Raw genomic sequence first — 20465 nt, 5'->3', positions numbered from 1 at the left:
TTGTTTTAATAAAAATAAATTATTTTTCTTTGGTCTTATTAAATTTATTTTTTATGCTAATTTATTATAACATTAATTGGTAAATACCTCTATAACCGCTGCACATCGTAGAGCAAAAAAAGAAAAATGATGGAAAAAATTTAATTACATACTATTTTTAGGGAGCTAAATCGAAATAATATTTAAATTATATATTCAAATTAATATTTTACGCGATTTTAACGCGAAACATTGACCATTTCGACAGTCATGACTTTTAACGAGCTATTGATAGCGACGATTAACCTTAAGATGCTATTGATTACCAAGAAACAGGGAAGAAATAATTAATTTGATGAGATCGTGCTGTTGTTACCTTGAATATAGTAATACATGGATCAATCCGGTTTCGATATTATAGCCTCCAACTTCCTACTAATTCGAAGGCTCAGCTATCTTCTATATCAAGCATATTATGAGGTATACATATACTACTTTCGTGATATAACGCTCTTCTGTTTGTTAAAGGAAAATAGCATATCAGGAATAACTCTTCCCTCTTATAAAGGTTGTAAAAGCTTAACGCGGTACGACATTTTCCAACGTAAATTTAGTGGAAATTGTAAGCTGCGCAAGCGTTAAGTCAAAAGAGGTTCTGCGAGTTTGGTCTGAACAGATGCGTATGCGGCGTATCTACTTTGCTCTTTATGAAATATGAATATAGTTTTTACAAGTAAAGCTTATTTATACAAATTTTAACGACTAATTTTATTTAAAAAATAAGCGATTCAGAGCGACAGTTTAATGGAGGCAACGATGTACAACGGTATCGGTAGTACGTACACCTTTGTGAAATTGTTAAAATATTACGGCGAATAACGTAAAACAAGGTGAAGCATTTCCTAATCATTTCGATCAATTTGAAATTTGCCGAATGGATTATTAAATCCTCGTTACCTGGCATTACTGGTCGGGTCGCCTAAAAGACATATTTGCGAGTGTATGAAATCGCGTCGAAGAAGGAGTGCCGAGAGACCGTCGTAAAGCGCGAAGAAGAAGGAACAGCGTGCGAAGCGGTCGCAATTAGCGTGACTGTTTGACTGGCTAACAAACGGTGTTCGTCGCTCGAACGAAATAACACCCACGCGATAAAAATCACGCCGGCAGTCACTTAACGCACTGGAACCGGTGGAAACGTTATTAGGAAGAGTCGTACCTTCCTAGTTACATTCCATTTCCGCGCGTTCCATCAACCGAGCTTCTCTCTTTCTCTCTCTCTTCCTCTCTCGTTTCTCACCAGGTTCGTTCGCTCCCTTTTCCCAGCTACTCGAACCCACTTGTTCCTAACCCCTCCTGTCACCCCTCACGGTTTTTGTTTCTCCTTTGGGCTTTCATCGGGCCTGCTAGCGAACGACTTCGCCGCTTTTATCGGCTCGTTCCTTTTTTTTTTTTCTTTCGTTTCTTTGGCGGAGAAAAGAAGGAACGAGGGTAGTTTGTTGGGGTGACTTTGCCATTTAATGGAGTGTTTAAGTGATATGTGAAATATCTAGCGAAGTTGGTGTTAATAATACAGTATGTCGATTGATAGTCAAGTACTCAGTGATAATGGACGTAACGATGAATGTCGTGCGTCATACGAGTTGCATAGATGGAATGTTAAATTTTTCGTTCGTAATCGATAATCGATAGAATAATCGAATATAATCACCAAAGTGCTAAAATTTAGATTTTTAGATATCGATAATTCCTGTTCAATGACACGTTGCGAATATGTCTCTACGTATCGGTTATTCATTAAATTTTCATATTAATGTGGCTAATTTCTTTTATGCTAAAAGAGAAGTTTTGAATTTCATCATTTTATGGAATTTTTCTCGTTTTAAATGAATCAAACCAAGTTCGCCATGCACGGCTACGTTACCTTGTAACATCGAGGTCGAAAAGTACTCCCAAGAGCGCAAGCATCAAGTATATAATTAATCATGCCGCTCCACGGGTTCACAGTCGCAGTAATTAAATTCCTAATTTCATTAACAAATTACAGCGACCTTTTCTACTTCGTTTTTCTACTTGACATCTATGTTTCATTTACCAATTGAATTCCCCAAATATTTCACAATATACTTGTTTCTTGAATTCCTTAAAAAATGTACGTCTATCCACGACTTTTTAGTTCTCCAAGGGCTCGTCTTTTATTCGCTGTTTAAATCCATTTAAACTTCGAAAGATTCGTTATTTAAATTTTGAAATTGTTGGCAATTCGTTTAGTACTAGCCAATTTTCTCTGTCTTTTCTGTCTTTTTGTTTATTCGAAAGTGTCGCATACCATCCTTCCCTACGGGAATTTATATTCATCCAGAACTCAATTCCTAAGTAAGACTGTTGCCTGCGTAGCCATACAAGCATATAAACCCTAAGATCAACTCGATCAACACTGCTCTATGGTGGCGTAACGACGCCCGAGTGGAGACAACGAAGATTACAGTGTCCAAACAACTGGCGTCGATCGTCCACCCTATCTTCTCAACAAATTCTCTTGCCAACCCTTACTCTATGGCAAACTTCGTCGAACGAGTTTTACTTCTTACTCGTCAGTGGTCCACGTAGCATGTAACGCGTTAACTTATCCAATTTTATATCCAGCTGTAATTTTGTTTCAACCTATTATCTATTTCATCGAATATTTTAGTTTTAATTATTGTAATTGTTATTCAATTATAAATAAATTGTAATTATCTTTCATGAATCTCTGTAATGTTCTCTGTAATTAGATAAGAGTAACGTAATGCGAATCTCCATAATGTTCCTAACTGGAAAGAAGAGTTTTTTTTTTACAGCTGACGAGATATAACTATCTGTATAGCCTGTATACGGCATGACAAAATAGCAGATGCACACTTACGGTCCCCATATCTGCTAGAAAGTAATTACTTTCTTGCCAACAATCTGAACGCACTTTAAACCTAATATACGTATATATGCGGCTACGAGCCAAAGGGACCTTCTTGCTCTGAGCCCATATATGCGCTAACAGTGCTCAAAGGGTTAAAAAGTGTATGATAAAAGTCGTTAAAAAGCTAGATTGCATTTACTGGTTAAAGTAACATTTTACTTTGCTTCAAAGTGGACTTATGTACTCTAAATAACCTTTCTTCGTATTTTACTCTACGTTGAAGTGAAAATTTCGATCAATTCGTGGAACGTGTTTAATTGTTAAACATGGACAACACTACCTACTAATAGTCAGTGAATAAATCAAAAACACGTCGCTTCTATTTTAATCTAGATGAAACATTATTTCCTATGTAATCGTTAAAATCGACGACCGCGTGTTCCAACTATTGCCTTACCAAGCGTGAGTCAATCATGCAAAAAATACCAATAACGTTTTTCACGACTAAACTTGATCGCGATATTATAAGGGACAATAGTAATAAAAGGGTTGATATCACCAAATCGCATTCATTTCGAGCGTCTCTCATTGGTTGTCGTTCCATAGCCATCGTCTGGCGAGCGCTTCGCTTCTCGTTAACCTTTTTTATTATTTCGTAGCCCTTTTAATTAAAGTAACCGCGAAGTTTCTTATAGTCGCTTTTACGAGCGGTGCTATCTTACGACGCGTATACTTGCGTCGCGATAATTCTTTAACTAGCTAGGTGCCTATCTATGCATTATACATATGTACAAATAGGGATAAAGGAAGGTGCCGAAGGTAGCAAAGCATGGTAGCAGATCGATCAATTACACGTTAATTAATTTCTATTTATGTACATAGAGTAGTTAGTTTCATATTTCTTTACCGGGTTAATTGTACTTGGGAGACAAAATTGGATATTTTGTAGTTTAAAATTTAGTATTTAAGTTAGCGTTGGAGCAGTAATATCACATGATAATTTAGTATGTAAGTATTATCGAGTATCCAATACGGTATTGCATTGATTGAATTTTATTAGCAGCAAGAAGAAACTCGTACATTTTCGTAGTTCGTGTTGTAAACTCTTTTCACGGCCGGCCTCTGCCCGCGAAAAAGATACTTTCTTCTTCAAGCTGGTCCTCTTCAGCGACCGCGAAAGCCGGAGATAAGTAGATAGCCCACTCGTGGTAATTACACGCCTCTCTCCCCCGTGGTTCTGGCACATTTTATACTCTTTTCCTGCAAACACCGCTAATCCCAAAAGTGGTGGTAGCTACTGGCCAACTGGAACCGTTCCGTGCATTCGATTTTAACCGATCGCTACTCGTCCCTCTCGCGAATACGATCGGTTTAGATGATTCGGACTTGGTCCATCGGGAATTCCCTTCGAATAAGAATTTTGCGACGAGAACACTGGAACAAAGTAAACAGCGTACGATAAAAGTTACGTACCGGTGTTATTTCGAATTATTCCAGTTTGTTGGAATTATTATGACTGGTTCTTTAACCTATAAAGAAGGGACAAATGATATGCCGTTTTGATATTTTTTGCTTGCATAACGCGATAGTTCCTTTTACGTAGTCTCTCTTAAGAGGTAGTCTTTTGGGGCGGAAAGAATATCATCAAAATTTTACAGCGAGAAAATAAATTATATACGTGTCCTATCTTTAGTTTACTTTGAATTCTAAACATGGCATTACTTGGTTTATTTACTTTCACGATAGACATTATTTATCTTTAAGGTATCGTCGTCGTGATAATCGTGATAAGAGGAACGAATTGTCCTTGTAAGAACGGAATTGCAACTGCTCCTACAATGTCATACAACGCGTCCAGATCTGAATAGGTATCAATGACAGTATCAGACAGACCACAATTATCATATCTGTCTCCGTGAATGCTTGTTTCCGATACGACAAGAGCGATTGAATGTAATTGGAAGATACGTTCAATGGCAATTTGAATTACGGAATTTACAATGATGTTCTTGATAGAGAATTTTAAGAATTAATCGAGAAACGGACGAAGGATACTTTTCACTCTTTTGTATAATACGTTTCGTTACGTCAGCTAGCTTTTTCGCTTGTCCTTTTAGCTGCTTCGATTTGTTCGTGCTTTATCGAAATTTATTGTTCGTTTGAATTCGACTAGCGTAGTTGTCCTGATTGGTTTGAGTAACCTCGTTTACAATTAGTCAGATTCCAATATGATAGAACTATTAGGTTGTTCGTCTAAATAGAAATAACACGTCTAAGTAGTACATATCGCGCGCCAATTTCAAGCTGAAGAAGATTCGCTAAAATATTGGCAGACAATAGGTATGATAAAAACTAACTTGCGACATAAGCGTTTGATATACACGTTTCTTAAATACATCGAACGTATGACATTTTAAGGAGACTACGAGTAATTAGACTTTTACTAGAGAAAGGAGAACGTGCCATGCACGTATATCAAGCCAATGTCAATTTTTATCGCAAAATTTTACATTTATAACACGGACGAAAAGATGATAATGTCAAATAACTCTTGACTTGCTCCGTTTATCAAACAGAGACTCCATACACCAAGGTTCGCAAATCTTAGTAAACTTCATTGGTTTTCACGCGGAATTTTTTCGCGCGAATTCTAGTTCGGCTCGTAAAGTCGTTCGATGGAATCCCGATGCGATTACGCTCTCGTAGCCGTTCCTTTCTAAAAGAGTTCGCTGTGCTTTAGAGTAGAAGGACAAGGCATTTACCAGGAAATGCGATAATTGCAAATTGTAACGGAACGGCCGAGCTATTATCGCTTATCAGCCACCCTTCATCCCCTTTCTCGTCATTCTTTTTGCCTTCCTAAATCCCTAGCCGCGTGTCTTTCCCCAATGTACTCTTGGAACCGCGTATTAACGAAACACCTGCTCGGAGCTGTTTCCTCTCTTGCATAGAAATAGTCCATGGTACGTAGTTGACCTTTCGCACTTAACCGGAAATATCCGCGTGAAAGCGTTCCAGTGTAAAGGACAGCTACTGCCGCGGCGCGGCGTGGCGAGATTCTTCGCTTTCCACTGAAATTGATGGAAATGAATAAATGCTTTTGTTATGGTTTTTAACGGGCACCTTGCCATTTTGAAATTGAAAGAAAATTTAAGTTCCCCTTAACTCTGAAAGCTAAATTGAATAGGTTAATTAAATTTTTGCTCCGCTAACTTTTCCCGGGAAATAATTGCTCATTTTTTCAAAATACACATCTACATATTAAAGCGAGATAAAGGTTTTTCGAAGTAACTGATTAATTAGAAAATTTAAGCGCGTTATTTTGAAATTAAGAAAATAGCGCAATGAGTTTTGGAATCGAAACAAATAACAAATGGGTACAAATATCCGTCTTTTCATTCGAATGTCTTTGTCAGAGAATATTTTCACTCGCTCGAAATTTTATCTTCGGATATGTGTTAGAGATTATTACCAGTCGTCCTGTGATGGAAATATTACATTACGAGTATGTAGCTATTATATATATTTCATTCTAAGTTCAGGTGGATACAGTAACGGAATAACGTCGGTAGGTACATCTTTAGAAATAATATAAAATAATATAGAAAATATTGCATCGAGTAATAAACTATCGATTTCGGGCGTAAAATTTTAACATATTTGCTAAATTATTTGTTGATCGTTATTTGTTCGTTGATCGAATTAATATCGTTTCGTTCTTATCCGTTATCAATGTGACACCATATTCAAACGTCACTTTCTTGCACAGTTATGTAAAATTCAACTGGAGCGCGATTTGCAGCAAGGTCGTTTTATTTTTATCAGCGACCGATAACGATAAACGGATAGTATCGCTTCCGCCATTTTGGCGCGGACCATCAATCCGTTGAAGCAACTAATTAACGCGAGGTCTACTTTACGCTTCGAAGCACGTACAAGTATTCATATATTTTTCACCGTGCAGTTGTGCACGGTGACAGCTGATAAAATATAAACACGGTCGAACTCGATGTAAAGCGGGCTTAATGTATTTCTCTTGGCTTGGATTCCCGTGGCGATGAGTCGCGGTAAGTCTCCTGTGGAAATAGCGCGTGCGATTCTTATGCAACTGCTATGGCTGTATCATAATACCAGCTAAGCATAAAGATTGCGAATGAAATACTCGTTAGTAGGTAACGCATAACTAGAAATCAAAAGTAAACGGGGCTTTGCTTCTTTTTCGGATAACGATTTGGTATTTTCAACGCGTCGTACGTTTTCCACGTGGTCAAACCTTACCTGAATTTAAAGCCTCTTTACCAGCTAATTTGAAACGGAGCGAAGTTAAAGTTGGTTCTTTTTTTCAATTTCCAAAGAGGAAGGAAAAAGGTCCGATAATCCGTGGTAACTCGCGTAAATTGCTAGTAGACGTCTTTTTCGGAAGCATTAAAAACGTCGATGTATACTTTTACTGCTTCGTCTTTGACTTAATTAATCTTTGAGTTATCTCCTCTGGTTTGCGTAATCTTTCAGCTAGCCAATAGCTTGGCGTCGTTTATTACGGGTCCGAAACTTTTACGATCGATGATTTTAATACTGTTTCTTTTAAAACTTAAATATAAATTACTCGATGGAAGAAACGAGCGTTAAGGTAATTCTGGACGATTGCTCGCGTTTTTGGTATCCAGTATCGAGCGAAAGTTCGCATCAGCTTCGATGTTCATCGGTAAACCGGATGTAGCGAAAGATAAGATGCTATTATCGCGTCACTCGCGACGACAAGCACAATTTTACCGCTTGTGGCGTTGTCATTGATTCTTTCGAGGGCCGAACATGATTTACACGGAAAATGTAAACGGCAGAGGTTTCGTTAATTATTTCCAGAGAAACGATATAAATTCGTTTTGCATCGATAAGCGTAAAGATCGACACAGTTATCGACGCTGTGAGCTGTCGTAGTAACCGAGTAATACAATTTTAATCGCTTTTATTTTACTATTATTTCTATGAATTGGATGTATTCGCTTACGTATAACGTACGTTGTGTTGTGCTCGTTGATCGATAACTGCTAGTTTGTAATTGTATCGCAGTTTATTGGAACAATGGAGATCTTCCGATAGATTGATGCGACACTCCATTTACTCTAGTGACGTCTTCTGCAATAAAATTCGCATTTCTCGCGCCTACACCAACCATTCTTTCCTTTATGAACTGCAATAGCGTTTTATCGCACTTTCCTGGCATTGACATCTATTTCTTGTCCATTCTATTTTAGTATCGAACAATGACAACGAGATAATGCAAGCAACAGAGATACGTTATTTATCCGCCAGCATTTATCGTATTTATGATGTCGATAAACTAACTGCACAATTTGCTTTTCTACGTCTGATATTTAGATCCATTTACGATCGTTCGGAATCTTCCCTCGTTGAACGTATACAAAATTTTTTTTTCCTATCGCAGAAATTTGTCAAAGTAAATGTAATTGTTGGAGCGCGCACTAACGATGAATGTTTGGGTGAAACAAAATTCTGTTCTTGTACACGACGACGATCTAATACCAATGCGTAATGTCGCAGTTTCGAAGGAATCAGTATTGTTCCGCGTCTCGCGTGCTTCGTTTCATCCGGCTGGAACGAATAAAATCGCGAAGAATTATACGTTCAGCGAAATTCTTGATAGTTTTGTCTTTGGGAGAATGTGGACAAAATTATAGAGCAGCTGCACACCTATATCGTAAAAGACTTTAGAATCGTTGACAGCCGAGCTACGTAGTTATTCGCAATTCTGATCTCTGTGGTTCTCTGTGGTCGTGAGGGATCTTTTCGATGATACCGTAGTGGGTGTTGTATAGGAGATTTACTGGACATTCGGCGAGGGAAGAAAGACACGCTCCTCTAAAAAGAAAAGTTATATCGAAATCTTCGGAACAACAGCATCGTAAAGAAGTTTTCCTCCTCGATACGCAAAGTAAGCTTTATTTGGGATATTTTTTCATACAACGTGTAGCTGAAACGTCGACGCAGAATATAGCGAAGCAGATATAGCGAAAAATATCACTTTTAATTATACGATGCAGTAACACGTAGCCGGACTTATTTCACTGGTAAACCCGATTTCTATCGTTCGTTTTAAAAAACAATTTCGTAATAGTTAATCCATTGGTGAATCACGCGAATTACGCTAGCGAAGAGTTAATTGTCCTGACGACTCAGTGGCGGACTTTTAAAAAGCAACGATTAATCCCGACTTACCTCTAATTACCGCGAGACAGGGTGAAAGTGGGTGTAATTAATCCGTCGTCGGTCGACCGTTCGGTAATTCAGTGCAGGTTCTCGTTCGAGCTTTCAATAAATCGCGGCGAGCGTTTTTTATTGATCGTCGGAAGACACACGGACGCAAACAGTCACGGCGATGGCCATCCTTGTTAAAACCGATGCGGTACATGACGTACACATCGTTCCCACGCGCAATAAAATGTTCCAGGATTACGCAATGAAGCTTATGGCCAAGTCCACCGTGTACTGCGCAATTCCGCATGGCATAAAAGTTCTCTCCTGCCCCGATAATGTATCATACAACGAAACGCTATCGTACCATCGCGTATATTATTTTTCCCTCGGCTTTTCCTTTCTTCTTTCTCTTTCTCTCTCTCTCTCTCTCTCTCTTTTTATATTGGTTTAGGTTTAGAGACTAGGTAAGGTTACCAAAGATTCGTTCGGTTCGTACCGAATTGATAAGAGGAATGGTTATAGTACAGATACGGAAACTTTGAGAGATTTTAGAGTTTGCGATGGAATGTAGGAAGTTTGAATCTTCAATTTTGAAAGAAAGAAAGACATTCTAAATACTTGTAAGTTTATATTTCTATCGATTTATTAATTTTTACTCATTTTTATTCATTTTTATTAATCATCTTAATACCTCGTATTGTATTTCCAACGATCTTTATTTACAATGAGATTACGATAATAGCAGTCATATAGCCATTGATAAGCGCACCTTTCAACAACAGATCAATGTAAAAGCAGAGGTATTTAGATATATTCGATTCAAACGATATTAATATTTCACGATTCTTTGGTACGTATTTCGTGTTTATAATAAAGCTTTCACAACGTACGCATCTCCCATTAATACTTATTACAACATGCTGTTGAACGCTTTCATGGCAGAGCCCGTGTTCACCCAGAAGGTTTCATCGCGTTGCTCGCTCACCTGTTATTTAGCACACTCAGCCGAGTTATTCGTTTCAATATCCGCGTAAGTCTAAGGCAAGCAGAAACGAAGGAATTGGAAACCCGGTAGTAGAAACGCACTCGTTCCTCATTGGTTGGCCGAGTTTAGGAAAATACGAAACTCGTTCAATCAGTCAGACGAAATCTGCTTCATCGCCATTGGCCGCTTTGTGCATGACTAATTCCAACTAGCAATTCCGATTGCTAATATTCTGATTTTGTTGCCTGTATCTCTACTAGCTGCAAGGTAGAGACGTTATATCTCGGTTTACTGTTCGCGAATACAAAATCTTAGCGATATAATATATTCCACGCTAAAACATCTCGCCCGTCGTAAATGCTTTTGATACGATTTTCAGTTCCTATTCTTTTTTTTTTCTTTTTTTTCTGGAATTCAATTTTCTTCAAGCGTATACCCATTTATTTGAGTCTATATGCCGGATAATAAAGTAGAGGGAATTCTGTGCTATCGATTTGAAATTTTTCACTTGTTCGACATCGTCAAAATAAAGCTACATTCGATATCACATACACGTTCCAGCACTGAGACCAAAAAATCCAAGAGTCGCGTATATGCGTCTATGTCACGAGAGTCACGAATAGCTCAGCGACCACTTGGAATCGTGAAGAGGTCACGCTGTCAACGACTAGTCGCCCCAGAGGTAGAAACGTGATACAAGATCTCGCGATTTCTATCGTTGACCTGTTCTATAGTCTCCCTGCAACGATAGATCTCGCGATTAACGAAAAAACGATGAATTCTAAACCGTTTAATCTCGGTACAACGATCTGTATTCTCGAGCGGTGTACAGATTATAATTCCTCTCCGCGCTTCTTCATCCGACCTATAAATTTGCTGTAAAGGGGAGGAAATCCGAAAATCGAAGATAGTACGTTAACCGTATAAAAATAGAGCTCAACGCTAAAGTGTCTATCTACTTTCATAGATCTACGAAATGCGTAATACCATTGAGTGAATTCGCACGCTTGTATCGACCTTCTTGTTCCTATCTTATCTCGGCATTCTTTAAACAAGAATATTTATAAGAGCGTTGCTTTAAACGTGAGGTAAAAAGGATTGTAAATTGATACGAATGAATATAACAGGGGAATGCGATTAAATATTATTATAACAACACAGCAAAGTATAACGTATATATAAATGAATACCGAGAATCTAAAATTAAAGTAAAATGTCGGTTGAACGTGACTTAAGAAGTGGACTAATCCGTGCTGTATAATTCGTACCGAATAATGTATAAGTAAGATTGCTGTATGAAAGATATTCGTATGGAAGTGTCTTAAGACTTAAAATAACGCTTAAATTACCGGTGATACGAAGCATCGACGAAGGAATTTTCATGCACAATTAAGTAAAATAATTTTATACTTGATATACACTCGTATCGCTTTGATCTTGAAACTTATTGCGTTCTAGGTTACACGGAATTTTCTTCGATACGCGATTACTTTCGCGTATACGATACTCTCTCTTACCTCCTCGAAAAAGAGTAAAATTATCGAAATCGCAACGTAATCTAATGGTCGATGAAATTCATCAAATAATCCGGTCGGGCAAATACGATAATTTCAGCGGAACGAAACGCACGGCCACGGTTCTCTCGTATCGGCGGATTAGTAATTAACGGCGGCGATAAAGTTGTCGTTTCTGAAGTGTTGCGTTGTCAACCTACCGGACATTAAAACGACATTTAACAGGAAAAATTGGAACGGTCTGCAATTATATCGCTTCGTCGAGTCGGTTGCTTTTTTTTCGCGATGAGACGACGAAAGATTATCATTTTTTCGCACGATCACGTTATCATCGTTGTCGAACGATAAAATATCTCATACCGTAGAACGATTCTCCTCGTTACCGTCTACGTGAGCCTCATCGATAAGGAATATTTACACTCGCTCGACCAGTTTTTCTTTTTTCCCCGCCATTTAACGAAGTCATGATCGAGTTAAACGCGTCAGATCCGAGGACGCGAAAGAAAAATTTCCGAAACTCGTTACGTAACCTTCTGTGATAATGTTTGCGAGTAGAAATTTGGAATTAAGGACAAGCTTTTCGGATAAAATTTCTAGCATTTTTTAGGGGGGAGTCATTTCCAAATTTTTGTACGATTTTCCTTAAAATTCGCAAGATTTCGTTCCGAATTAGCGTAACCGCAAATTTCGAAAACTTGCTCGAACAACTTGTATAATGAAATTACCATTGTATCTACGAGAATGTCATCTAACAAAAAACCTAATTTTTTGTTTCAGGTAAGCCAACATCCAATCTGCTTCTGCATTTCTTTTAAACGTATAAAGCGACGTTGTCAAGCCTTCGAACGTAAGTAACGAAACGTTCCACTTTCGCTGTATCTCGCGCGACTGGTATTGTTATTGAACTTCGAACCACCCTCGCGTTATACTAATATAATAAAACGAAGGAAAAGAGAAATAGAACCGGTGCTATACGAGCTTCGCGGTACTCAAGCACGTCGTTCAAACGGTCGATTTACATTCAATGTCATTCTCCATGTTTAGCGTCATTGACGCGTCGCGTTGGAGACGTGGGTGGTACTCGCGAGTTTTCGCCTACGGTCTTTCGGTCGCGTTCCACGTTCAGATCCACTAACCAGAATTTAACTCGATATCGGGTCGTTTTTTGATCGAGAACAAAACTTCTATAACTATGAAATTAACCGTTTAGCCGAGAATATGCTCGATAAATTGTACTCCTATAGCCTCAACCTGTATCTTTGTACAGACTGTATTCGAAATGTTCGATTACAAAGCAAAGAACTCTCCTTGCCCTATTTAAAAACAATTATCGGTATGACAGTAGTAGTGGAATATGCTATGCAGTAGAATATGCCTTACGGTAGAACGAGTCACGCAGTAGAAAATTTCGCACACGCGCGGCCAACGTTTCTCCCTATATTCCTTATATTCTTTATATTCTTCTATTAAGAAAATTATTGGATAAGGAAATTATCGTAACCAAGAGAACTTAGGGGTCCGAGCGACCGGACAAGTACTTTTTCTCGGTTAACAGCTTAAACAATCGCGTGATCCTATTTTTGTCGTATCGTGAAATAAAGACGAGCGGTTGTACTCGCATATAAATCGGTTGAACGTCGTTTTCGCGAACGTATGGCACTCGATTGCGTAAGAGTTGTCGCGCAGCCACCCTAATTTACGAGCTCCATTTAAGTTCCACGAGAGATCAGAGCCAGACGGAGAGGAGGCGTGGGGGAATGGAATGGAAGAGCGGGGAGAAAAAGGAAAATAAAAATGTATAGTCTCGAAAGAACGGCGGGATAGATATCATCTCGGACGAAGGACGACCTTGCTGTTAGCCACGTAACTGCTGAGACGTCTCTTTCTCTTCCCGAGGGCGTGTTTTGTCCGCTTAAGGACGAATGGCACGATTTTATCGAATTAATTTATTAACTTGGCTACTCGCGTCTGCGATATTATGGCGTAAAGGCGTTTGATTTTTTAACGAAAGATACCTTATGGGGGTTTGGCGCTTTTTTACCATTCTCGTCGATTATACGATATGGAGTTGGTCCAAGAACTTTGAATCTCAATTTTGTTTTGTCGAAAGTGTGGTTTCTAAGTTATCGATCGTGTTTCTGACAGAGTAATACAGTTAGCTTGACAGAATTTAATTACTGGTTTACTGCATGAAAGAATTGTTTCGATAAAGATCGCGTGTTCTTTGTATCTGGATATAGAGGTTAGTTTCAATTTATTAAATGGAACGTTCGACGTTTCATCTTCTAATCAAAAAGAATATGCAGTCTGAAGAATAGTGCGATATATTGGTGCAAAGCGACCTTATTAATTTTACTAGAGTTTAATTAAATAATTAATAATCGACACGAGTGTAATATATATTTCATAGAATATATACGTATAGTTTTACTCGAATCTGTTCAGGTCAATGATTAAAATATGCAAAGCGTCAAATGGCTGGCGTACTTATCCTATAGCGTGTATGAACATTTTTTTCTAAATGTCGCTACAAACATTCCAGTTAACCCCTTTTACCATTCGAATTTTTCTAACCTGCCAGTTTAATTTCCTTGCGCCGATCGAATCGCTTCGCGGATCGTTTTAACGCGCCGCTCGAAACATTAAAGAGTCTCTTTCATTGCTAATGTCGCATTCCCTTTCGTACAACCACGCGTTACGATTATCATTGGGAAAAGTAAAATCGATATACCACAGCCATGCATACAAACGCACCAAGATTAACAGGATTCGAAGTAAATGACAAGGCTGGCGATCAAACTGGCATCGAAGTGGTTGCAATTACTACCTCGTTATACGAGTCGATACGAATCGCGTTATCGGTTCACCTTGATCCCCTTGTCGCGATAGATTTAATAGTTTCCCTCTGTTAATCTTCGAAAACTCAACTGTGGTGGCTCTCCCTAACGGAAGTTGAAGATGATGAAAGGCAGAATTGGCTGCTCGCGCGAGTGACAGAAGAGAATCTAGAGAGAGGAGGTGGATCTGGCCGGAAAATCGGGAGTAGGAGGATGGAAGAAGGTTGTAGGCGGGAGGGGGGACGAGACGAAAGGAAGGAGTTAGGGTTAGGGTCAGGTTGGGAGTTGGAGGAGCAATAAGGAATTATTGCGGTACGATCGACAAACGGCGACTACGTGGCTGCACTACGGAAGATTCTCGTCGGCGTTTCTTCGTTTCTGTCCGTGTCTTCTCTCCGTTCCCTCCTCTGTCTCGCCTTCTGCGCCTCTCTATCTTGCTTTTCTTTGGTCTTCCAATCTCTTGCTTCTTTCTTCTCTGGCACGAACCGGCAAGAAAGACAGACTCAGACCCACAGACTCGTCAATATGTAACATTCGGGACCGCTGTTCCCCGTAACACGTTCGTCATACCGTGCTACGTGGAATGGCGGATTCCTTCGAATTCTGTATATTTCTGTGGATGCGATAAACCGACCGCCGGCGGCATCATCCCTTTCCAAGTGCATACGATAACCGTGTCAAGCCCACGGTTTAACGTTAAAAGTCGGTGATTCGCTCGTTCTTATTAAATTCTAGGCGTAAAATTAGTTTATACGGTACCTAATACGTTTACGCCGCTCTGGAAATAAAAAATTGCCAGCTATCGCGTTTATAGAAACGATTTGTCACCAATTTCTTAACCGGTCGTTTTGGCCAGATTCTAATGTTTCAGAAAGAAAACGATTAATCGACAGAACGATGGCATGCACGGGGATTTTGAAAAAAAAAAATAGCAACACTGGTCGCCGATATGTCACAGGACATTTTTACGAGCATTCGTGACATATTTTCCGAAAGCTCGACGACGCGACGCTCGTAATTCTCGTATCTGACGATCGTTTTAATTGCTTCTTTCGTTTCTTTTTTTCTTCTTTCTATCCCTTCTTCTGTTATTTCACAGTCCCCTTTTCACGGACCACAGTGTGACGGATAAAGCGCGGCATTTTTGGAGAGGTAGATTATGAAGCGTTTTGTGAACCTGAAATCCGTTGGTTGTTCGGGCAACGAATTAGGAGGAAATGGTCTGAATTTTATCCGTGGTTCTATGGCGTGGTTTAACGGATTCGTTCCTCGTACCAGAGAATCAATTTCCCTTTTGCCCGTATGTTTATATGCACGATGCTCCATTTATTCGTTCGTATTTCTAGCTATTATATACACAACGGTATTTCCGTGTACAGATACCGTAAAGCAAGATCGATTGGAGTTTTTAGGAATTGGTAGAACGGTTACGCGTCGATTCGAATCGGCTAATAGATCAAGCCAGAAATAGAGATACAGGCAAAACATTCATTGAAATAGTAACTGGAAAAATTTTTTAAGAATTGTAGGTATAATTCGATAATACATAATGAATAAGAAACGTAGTTAAATAAGTCAATTTATTGCCGAATCCTCTAACCTCGAAACTTGAGTCGGTCGAAACGTTTTCGGACAAAAATGTCTGTACATTGTTCCAGCGATTATTCTAACTTCGTTCCAAGCCGTTTAAAAATGAAAACATTCAGACAGACGTTGTATCATCCATCGCTTTGCGTCCGCAAAGAGCGAACTTCTCCATCCATCGACTAAGCAAATACGCTCCAATAAGACAAACTTCCCCTCAAAGCGTGGGCGTTTCTCGAGTCCAGGTCGAGGCATTCCATCGTCTGATTTATCGACGTAACAAAAGTCAGCCGGTCGCGTTTCCTTTTTCGATAAAAATCCCAGTGAATGCGGTTGAAAACGGCTTCTTGAGTCATCGATGCACGATTGCGAGTTGTAGTCGAAGGTCGGCAGGTTCCGGCGTCACGTGCACCGTCGCTAGTGACGGGATCAAGTTCACTATGTAGTTACGAATTCAAACCAATTCCAGTATAAAGGTTTCATATCGTGTGACTCGATTACTATCATCCGTAAGATGATGTTTCATATTCTTGTATGTACATGTACGAATTCATTTTCACGTACAATGTTTTTCTCTAACGAGCAAATTGGATTTTTATTACGAAGGAACAAAGCAAGTGCTCTTGAAAGCTGACTTGTAAGGAATTATTTTCTCTTTTCAATTCATCTATGAGAATATCCTTCGTTCGAAATGTTATACTCAGGTTCGAGCCTACTTGCGTCGTACTTAATCCCGTCGCTAACCGTTCCGAACGTGTCGAGACGAGCAACTCTGTCTAAGGTATCGACTCATCGCGTTCGTTATTCCGCTATTATTCGCGATCCCAAGCGGGCTATTTAAAATAACGATAAATCACGAGCGATAAAAAAAATAAGAGAAACAGATATGTCGCGGTCGATGGTTGGAAGAGCGTTTCGCTGGTAACGGCGATCGACCGGACAATGGTTCATCAAGTTAGCGCGCCGTGCCGTCTCCAAGCTGTCGCGTCGCGTCGCCGTGCTGGCCCCAGCGAAATTTCGGTCATGTCGATATCGCGAGGCGCCACGGAAATCGTCGTCGTCGTCGTCTCGCAAATACGCGCGTCGCGTCGCGTGAAACGATACTGTTGCCGGGTTTGTCGTTTCGCGCGATTTTGACCCATTTTTCTCGAAGCTTCTCCGAACTCAAAACCAAAATGTTAATTTCAACTACTCGCGATATTCGAACTCTGAAAGTTTTGATATCGAGTTCGATATTCGTATAGAAAATTCTCCTAAAATCGAGGTAACTATACATATAATTTCGCGAGGTCTGTGCAACGTTTTCGAAACATTTACAACATTCTAAATCTTGGGAATTGCGACCATAATAGCCATACATTATTACCCCCATTACTATTTCCCATTAGCTCGAAAATTAAACATAAATTCCACACCATTTAACATGTACAAAAGACCGCCTAATTTTTCCACCACGTTATTCGGCCGAGAGCTGGAAACTACACATATCCATTATTTCCCTTGTCAATGTGCGATACAGCATCCGGCAGACAGAGGATTTACGGCTCCCAACAGACCGTGTATATTTGAAACGTGTCCACTTCGGCCAATAATTCGCGCGAAAGCGCGTCCGGACAAGGTACGGTAAGTGTCGCGATAAATTCCACGATTCTCGCGAACAGTCAGGGATTAATCGAGAAAACGTTACCATCGTTATCGTCGTCGGTGACGAGATTGCAACGTATTTGGCGTTGTATTTATACGCGCGCGTACGTTCGTAACGAACGCAAGATGATACGAAATACGCTAACTTTCTACTCGAGCTTCTCAGATATCTGCAACTGTACAAAGTGTAAAAAGGATAGAATAGAAAAATGTAGGCGGAAGCTAAATAATGGTTAACGAAACGGTAAGAAAAAATCGTAGAATATCATGGATGTTATGGATGTTATGGATGTTATGGAAAAGCGACAAGTCGTCCTGCGAAAGCTATCGCGCGTTCGTAGAAGCGCGGGCCGGGTGTTCGTCTAAAGTGCAAATTGCAGACGACGAGGGTAGAGGAGAGTGACGACGACGGTAATGTAACCAGGGTGAAGCTCGTACAGCTCGAAGACCGCGATGGAACAATACCTTATCGAGCAACATTGTCTATGAAGCGGAGAACCTGTCTCTTACCATCTTCCACCGTATATGTATTCCTTTCTCTGTCTCTAGTCGGTTTCACCTTTGTACCGAGCCGAGCAGCGACGATGGCACAGACCAGAGAAAGGAGGATATAAGCGAATCAGGCCATAGAAGAGAAAGAGGGGTTCGTCTCTCCCTGCGCATAGTGTACACACATTGTCCGACTGTATGGAAGGTCGACCGTAGACGCTGCGGTCTTCCGATCAAATTGGATCTACTGAGAGTTCGGAGTATCGGGTCGACCGCAGCAGTGCAAATCCACGGGAACCACGAAATATCCCGTGCCCACAATCCTGTCTCATTCCTACAAACCGACTGCTGCTATATTTTCCGGGAAAATGCCGATCGACGTTACGCCCCGGATACTTTACATAATATTGGGACGGTCCGCCGATGTCTGGATGCAATTTGCTGGACCGCGCGATCTACGCGGAACAACCGCTACCGGGAAGAGTGGCTGGCTGGTTATATAGCACGCTAGAAGAAAAGAGGCAGGACAGGGTAAAAGGAAAGAAAGACGTTCCGATAGTCTCTCTCCGTGGGTATAACCGTGCTTCTTTTACTTAACTGTCGAGCGAATATAGGACGAAACGTATTCGAGCTATATTAAGAGGGGCGCTGGAACCAACGATGGAACAACCAGTTTTTACCAATAAAATCAGGATGCTGCACAAGTAGAGATACTATCAAAATTCTTTTTACGTTAAATTCTCTATGGCTTTTATCGGAGATAATTTAACTTTTACTTGAGGAAATATTCCAAGTAAAATTAATAAATTTGATACGAAAATCAGATGATACAGATACGGTACAGATCTTTGTACGTATTCGTAATGTCTTCAAACTGTATGTAAGGATTCCCTACGCAAATACGTACGGCAACGATAACAACGATAGTAACTCTGCGAATAGAGTATGATTCGAGGTGGATTTAAATTACCTGCGCGTATTTCAGTGTGCGCTAAAACGAATCGGTGATGGAAGAAACGAGACAATTTCTGGAGGCAATTAAATTCGTTTTAGCATATGATAACGTATACTTGTCGTTTGCGGTTAATATTTAGAGCGAATCGAATCTTAATCAAGATTGATCCACGGTTTCGTTCGTTGCTATACCATTCTCGCCACTTGGCGGATAATATTACGCGGATGTACGGCTATTGACTATGAAACGTATATTGATAATGAACTGTTTGAAGAAAGAGGTCCAGAATCCAAATGATAAAAAAGGTCGATTTCTGTTCATATTCGTTCGTGATGATATTTGAGTTTATCGTAGGTTTTAGTTTAGTTAGCCGAGGATTATGATTCTTTTCATTTCGAGAAATTAAACGTTACCCATGAAGGTTAGTCTCGCATGTAAATCACAGTCGTTGAGCCACTCTATCTCCAAAGTTACGTTCAACAGTAGTACAAAAGTCCATTAGTTTGCTCATTAACAAAAGCAAATTCGGTACAGTTCATAAGCCCCAGTTATTTCAACGTCTCAAATGAACGAGACGGCCCTGAAACTCCCACGCGGTAGTCAGTTAATTACTCTTCCCTTGAAAAACTTGCTCGGCCCACCTATGCCGACAAATCTCTTTGCTTCCGAACCTCTATCCAGCTACCTAATTTCCCCTATATATGACGCCTGGTGGAGAAGAGGAAGAAGGAGAAAGAAAAACGCGGGCACAAAGGAAGTAGGCGACGATTTTCCTCGAGAGAGGGAAGATTAAAGGGAGAAATACGTGTAAGAGGGAAAGACGGAGAACGAAAAAGATATAGCAAAGGAAAGAGGGAAGGGAGAATGTAGAGTAAGGCGCGTGACACGGGCTAGCAGCGTCGAGTAACGCCTTCAGAGGGTGTCTCAGCCCCTCGTACTCAAAGTGCTAATGAGTGTCGCCTCGTAAGCCAATTAATACTCCCCTACCCATCGAGGCGGCCGCTAGTCTGCGAACGAGTAAAACAGAGTCGTTGAAGGAAGACGGAAGTATCTCCCCTGGAAAGCTAGGAACCCGTAGCCGTTACATGACCAGAATACCCCGCGGATTTGGTATGCTGGCCACGCCTGACCGTCGCACACCACCTCCTCGTCGAGTGAACTCCGCCGTAAGGCGCTACCAAACCACCCCACGACCTCCACGGACCTCCGCCGACCTCTGCCGACCTCCGCCGGCCTCCGCCGACCTCCATCGACCTCTGTCAACTATCAATGGAATCAACTTTGACATATACTCGTTAATTTCACTCGATTACACGAAGAATTACAAATCGTTTTACATTTTTATCGTTGCGTTTATATATCGTTATCG

General features: G+C 40.2%; 1 protein-coding gene and 1 long non-coding RNA gene across 15 annotated transcripts in view; one reads left to right on the top strand and one right to left on the bottom strand.

Moving 5' to 3' along the window:
* Positions 1 to 20465, top strand: part of LOC100651044 (DNA N6-methyl adenine demethylase) — a 383971-nt gene that overhangs the window by 80301 nt on the left and 283205 nt on the right. The window contains exons 1-2 of one of the 14 annotated variants that reach the window (XM_048408472.1): positions 8614 to 8825; positions 12365 to 12434. The exons of 12 other annotated variants lie outside the window; for them this stretch is intronic. The gene's annotated coding sequence lies outside the window, so the exon portion shown is untranslated. Of the gene's footprint in view, positions 1 to 8612; positions 8826 to 12364; positions 12435 to 20465 lie in introns of those variants that run through there. One more of the 14 variants, XM_048408476.1, reaches the window with a different exon arrangement.
* On the bottom strand, positions 3721 to 9374 carry LOC125385619. Its single transcript, XR_007225090.1, has 2 exons — positions 9110 to 9374; positions 3721 to 4306 (listed from the first exon to the last, which is right to left on the bottom strand). It is a non-coding gene; the product is annotated as an uncharacterized LOC125385619 (long non-coding RNA).

The sequence above is a fragment of the Bombus terrestris genome, chromosome 9, assembly GCF_910591885.1.
Source record: "Bombus terrestris chromosome 9, iyBomTerr1.2, whole genome shotgun sequence".
Lineage (NCBI taxonomy): Eukaryota > Metazoa > Arthropoda > Insecta > Hymenoptera > Apidae > Bombus > Bombus terrestris.
The sequence above is the reverse complement of the archived record's forward strand: the minus strand, read 5'-3'. Positions and strand labels throughout refer to the sequence as shown.